The 5,451-nt window shown below is 45.4% G+C and overlaps 1 long non-coding RNA gene across 2 annotated transcripts; it reads right to left on the bottom strand.

The window, feature by feature from the left end:
• Window positions 1–1,944: 1,944 nt before the first annotated feature.
• Window positions 1,945–4,732, bottom strand: LOC115484041 (uncharacterized). Of its 2 annotated transcripts, none has more exons than XR_007780815.1 (3): window positions 4,612–4,732; window positions 3,970–4,055; window positions 1,945–3,235 (listed from the first exon to the last, which is right to left on the bottom strand). It is a non-coding gene; the product is annotated as an uncharacterized LOC115484041 (long non-coding RNA). The 2 variants fall into 2 exon arrangements; XR_007780814.1 differs by lacking the exon at window positions 4,612–4,732 and adding an exon at window positions 4,405–4,464 and having other exon boundaries at window positions 1,946–3,235.
• Between the last annotated feature and the right edge of the window lie 719 nt (window positions 4,733–5,451).

Below are 5,451 nucleotides of genomic sequence, written 5' to 3'. Positions count from 1 at the left end.
CCGCACGCCACTCTCAACATGGCGGCCGCGGGGCTGCCTGCCCGTGCGGGGCTGCAGTACGGCACTCTGCCCACAAGGCGGCAGCACCGCCACCTGCCCCAGCCGGGGGCAGCCGCGCGCCTCGGGGCTGCGGGCGGGGAAGGCGGCGAAAGAGAACGGGGGCGGCCCCCGCCAAAACTCCTCTGAAATAAATGCCAAAAAACAAGCCGGGAGAAATAAAAAAATCCCCTGGCTCTAACCCAATAGGATCAAAAAAAAATCCCCAACAATTTATTAAAAAAAATAAATATTTAAAAATATTTTTATAGTTATATCCACATTTCTATTTATAATGAATATTGATGTATAATGTTTAGTTATACGTTTTTATTTATAAGTAAATTTATATTCTATGTTACATCTTTTCCTATTACTTAGATTTCTTCATATATTTTTATACATATTTTAGGTATTTTCATATATTGATTATATATTTCTGTGTTAGGATTTTTACTTCTGTAACCCTTATAGTATTTTAAATAAATCCTCTGCTTCTACACAAAAAAAAAGCCAAACAGAACCCCTTTAATTTCAACTGTATTTAAATTTCTTTTAAATTATATTTTCATATCTATAATTTATCTTGCTTTATCATCGTATTTATATTCTATATTACATCTCTTCATATTACTTACATATATTTATATTTATAATTAAATTTATACTTAGAGTTTTGTAATATATCTTTATATATTATATATTTAGATTTACATTCTAAAATACATATATGATTTAAAATAAAAGCCCTACCTCTAACCAAATAAAAACCAAAGACACCTCTTTATTTAAACCATATTTAAAATAGAAGAAATAATTTTACTTCTCACAAGTCTATTCACATTTAAATTAATAATTTTCTTATTATTAGACATTATATATATGAGAGAATATTTTTAATATAATAATATATATTATTTTTATATCAGATATTTCTATCACTTCTATTTATTTAAATTAAATATTTCTACATATCAGTATTTATATATTGTATATTTTAATTTCTATTTTTATATTATTTATATTTATATTATATACAAAAACTCCAACCTATAAGCTAATAAAAACCAAAAAATCCTCAATTTAATTTAACAATATTTAAATATTTTTATATTTACAATCTATATTACATCTTTGCATTTAAATAGTAGATTATAATTTCTATATATGTTACAACAATATACTGTACATATTATAGTTTTGTATATTTATCTATTTGTTTTCTATATTTATGTTTACCACTTTAATTTAATATTTATTTTTAAATTTATATTTATTCTATTTTTATCTGTATATTAAAGCATACAAATTCACTTACCTGACACATCAGAACCACAACAATTCTGTGCCTCGGTCAGCACCGGCACGCAGAGCACGCTCGTCCCGTCGCAGCAGATCCAAACAAAACCTATTTCTATCACCAAAGATCCCACGACCCAAATATAAATGCAAATAAACCTAACTGGAAATAAATTTAGAAATCACACTATAACTAGCCCAAAACCTCCATACATTCCAATCCTAAAGGTCCTCCTTAACCAATATCTCCAATATCCAAAACACTCAATTACACACTGAAAATGAAACTGCTAACAAAAACAAAAACCCATCAGAAAAATCAAACCAACTCACTCAACTCAAAACTGCAACTGACCCCAAACATTACTACAAAAAGCCCCCAAAGCTCCACCTTTATGCTAACACACAAATAACCAATAATCTATAAAAGTTATCCTATAATTTAAAAAAAACTACTTAAAAGCATAATATTAAAAAATCAGAACTATTAAAATATTAAAAAATACCACTACCCAAATTTAAAAAAATGTTACCTATAAAAACCAACCAGAAAAATGCCCTGTCCCCAAAGATAAAACTAAAAAACCCATCATACCAGAAATGAATCGGAACATAGGAACACTAAAACAGTAACACTCAAGCAGTACACCATATCCCTTATCGTACACCAACTACAAAGAGCATGAAACAATACAATCAATTCTTAAAAAACACCTTAAAACCACTACCTTTTTAAAAAAACTTTCAAAAATTAAAAACTGCATCTAACAAAAGCCATCTAATAAATTAACACCCAAAACTCCAGCAGCCGAGCTAGCCCTACCAAATCTCTTTGTTTATACATACAAAAAAGAAAACCAAAATCCCAAAAAGATCCCAAGTCTAATAAAGAAACCTACTGAAATTAATCCTACCTCAAATAAAAACCAACCCATCTATAAAGTTAGCCTCACTCAAAAAACAAATTACACAGAGTTCATAATACCACGAAATAAAACAACACACCATATACCACCAAAGAATATAATATTGAATGAAAGAAACCACATTTTTTGCTTTTTTTTTTTTTCAAACTTCTTTTATTAGCTAGAACAAAAGATTTTGCCAGGACTGTAACAATAATTTTTTCTGCTTCTTCTCCTCCTTCCTCTTCTTCTCAAACATCCCATCTCATTCCCAAACTCCTTACAACTTCTGAGTTTCAATCCAAGCAAAAAGCAAAACTAGTGCACTTGTGTGTTGGATGCTCCTGCCACATTCTCCACTGCACCCCACATCTTCTTACTCTTTCAGTCTTCGCGCTGTCCTGCCGGGATGAGTTTCACAGATGAACTGGCACATGTGAAGAGAGAATTTCCCTCCCTCCCTCCACATCCAGGTGCTGTCTTTGAGCCAGAGGGGTCAAGGCTGTTCAGAACCATAGGATCCTTTAGGTTGGAAAAGCCTTCTATGGTCACTGAGCCCAGCTGGTGCCCCAGCACTGCCAAGCCCCTCCCAAACCAGGTCCCTAAACACCACATCTGGACACCCTTGAAATGTCTCCAGGGATGGGGGCTTCCCTGGGCAGCCTGCTCCTAGGCCTGACCACCCTTCCAGTGAAGAAATTTCTCCTCAAATCCAACCTAAGCCTTCCCTGCTGCAACTTGAGGCCATTTCCTTTTGTCACGTCACTTCTTACTTGGGAGATCTCGGTGCTCAAACCTTCCCTGCTTGTTCCCTAGGAGGTCTCTGGCTTGGCTGGATGAGAGGAGAAACACTCCCAGCACAGGAAGGGGAGCTCAGGAGGTCCCACACCAAGGCAGGGGGAGCGGCAGTCCTCACCGGAGCTCACTTGTCAGTTCTCAGTGCTTGGCTCTGCTTTTCCTCCCAGGCAGATCTCTGGTGAGCACGTCAGAATCGGCTGTTTGGAAGAGGGGGGGAAAAAAAGGGTTAGCCATGGTTTTTATCCAGGCTACTCTGATGTCTTTGCCTGCTTTGCCTCTTCCTGACTTCCTTCTGCTAAGAAAAAGCTGCCTTTGGACTTCTAGGGGGAACTTTCATGTAATGCTTGAAAAGGAGCTACAGAAAAGCGCCTCATTTTTAAAGACTCGGCCGAGAAGACAGAAAATTGCTGCTTCTCCATCCCCACTGCCTGCAGAGCTGGCAGGCACCAGGCCAGCTCTGCTCCTCCTTCAAGTTGTTCCCAAACCTGCTGGAAGAACCGAAGGCTACTTTGGTGTTCCATCGCTCTACTTTTCCCGAAAAAGATCTTTCAGTGCTGTTATCCCTCCACGGGAAGGGCCTTTCTGTCTCACACACTCGGTGACACGAGGCTGCACGAAGCTGCAGCAGCCTCTGCTCCCGGTGGGAAGGGCTTTCTTCCTCCTCTGGCACCTGGCTGGCACAGGTTGCTCTGGGATGCTGGGGCTGCCCCGTGCCTGGAAGTGTTCAAGGCCCATTGGTGCTCTGGGATGAGGCTCTGAGCAAGCTGCTCTAGGGAAAAATGTCCCTGCCCCTGGCAGCAGGCTTGGAATGAAGTGATCTTTGGAGTCACTTCCAACCTGAATTATTCCATGATTCTGTGAACTCAAAAAACCTGGGGAAAAAAATCTGTAGAGGTCACTAAATACATAAAAGCATTGATCCAATACTCACCAGCCCATCCGGCGGAGGTCAGAGCTCTCTGCCCACCGAGGACAGGGCAAGCAGCAGGGACCTTTCTGCCACTCTCCGGCATGGAGCTGTGAAGGCAGAGAGAAGTTCCCAGAGATGGAGCCGGAGGGACGGGACGGGCGCCTGGCCCGACCTTCCAAAGGCGGCGGCCGAAAGGGCGGGGAGCACCCGGAGCCCGCTCCGCCTCCTGCACCGCCTGCACAGCGCCCGGCGCTGCCTCGCCGGGATTTTCCGGCACGCCGTCGCTTGCACCGCCTGGAGAGGGGAGCGCCCGGGGCTCGTGGGGTGCAGCCCTGTTCCGACTCCGCTCGCCCGGCCCTGCCCGCTGCCCCCGGCCCGCGGAGCGCTGCGAACGCGCCTCCGCCGCCCGCCGAAACCGGCCCCGCCGGGCCGCCCCTCCGCGCCATTTTTCTCAACCGACCGCGTCCCTTCGCGCTCCCGAATCCCTTTCTCCCCTCCCCTCTATTTAAGGACAACGCCCCACCCGCGCGCTCGCTCCCGCCCCTCGCCCTTCCCTCGCTCGGCAGTCGTCCTTCCCCCGCCCCCCGGCCCCGGCGGCGACGGGCCGGGCAGTGGCTCGGGGGGCTGCAGTACCGCTCTCTGCCCACAAGGTGGCAGACTTACGGGGCACCTCGATTTATCCGCCCTTTATGCCGCCACCTTGAGAAGGTCAAGCGAGTCCGCGACACGGCGCTCTCAACATGGCGACTGAGGAGGCCCCCGCCCCCCCCACCGACCGACTGAGGCGCCTACTCAGATGCCTGAAAAACTCTCCAATTTAAAACGGGCCGCCCCTCTTCTGAGCCATTAGAGCGTGTCCGCGGCGCTTGAAACGCCACAAAAAATCCAAGCGGGGCGCGCCAGCGTCGCGGTGCGGTGCAGGCAATCTGGTTAGACAGACCGCGGGGCCTTATTTTCCCGCCCTTTTGTCCGCCATTATGAAAAGGTCAGAGAAAGTCCGCGACATTCGCGACTCGCCACACCCAACATGGCCGCCACAGAAGACCCCGGCAGAGAGAGGCGTTTACGCAGATGCCTGTCAGAAATCCATTAAACTACGGCAGCGTGAGGCGCCGCTGAGCTCACAGCCCGCGTCCCAGGCACTTGAAACGCCACAAAATATCCCCCAAAAGCAGCGCCGGATATAGGGTGCCGCGCAGGCAACTTAGATAGACGGACTTCGGGGCCTTATTTTCCCGCCCTTTTTGTCCGACATTTTGAGAAGGTCACAGAAAGTCCGCGACATTCGTGACACGCCACTCCCAACATGGCCGCCAAAGAGGACCCTCCCCCCCCCCGGCAGAGAGAGGCGTTTACGCCGATGCCTGGTAAAAATTCATTAAAATACGGCCGCGCGAGGCCGCTGAGCTCACAGCCCGCGTCCGAGGCGCTTGAAAACGCCACAGAAAATCCGCGGGAGCCGCGCGTGCCTTCGGGGTTTCGTTCAGGCAGTCTGGTTAGACG

This window comes from Serinus canaria, unplaced genomic scaffold (assembly GCF_022539315.1).
Source record: "Serinus canaria isolate serCan28SL12 unplaced genomic scaffold, serCan2020 HiC_scaffold_533, whole genome shotgun sequence".
Classification (NCBI taxonomy): Eukaryota; Metazoa; Chordata; class Aves; order Passeriformes; family Fringillidae; genus Serinus; species Serinus canaria.
Note: the sequence above shows the minus strand (reverse complement) of the source record. Positions and strands in the feature narration are given on the sequence as shown.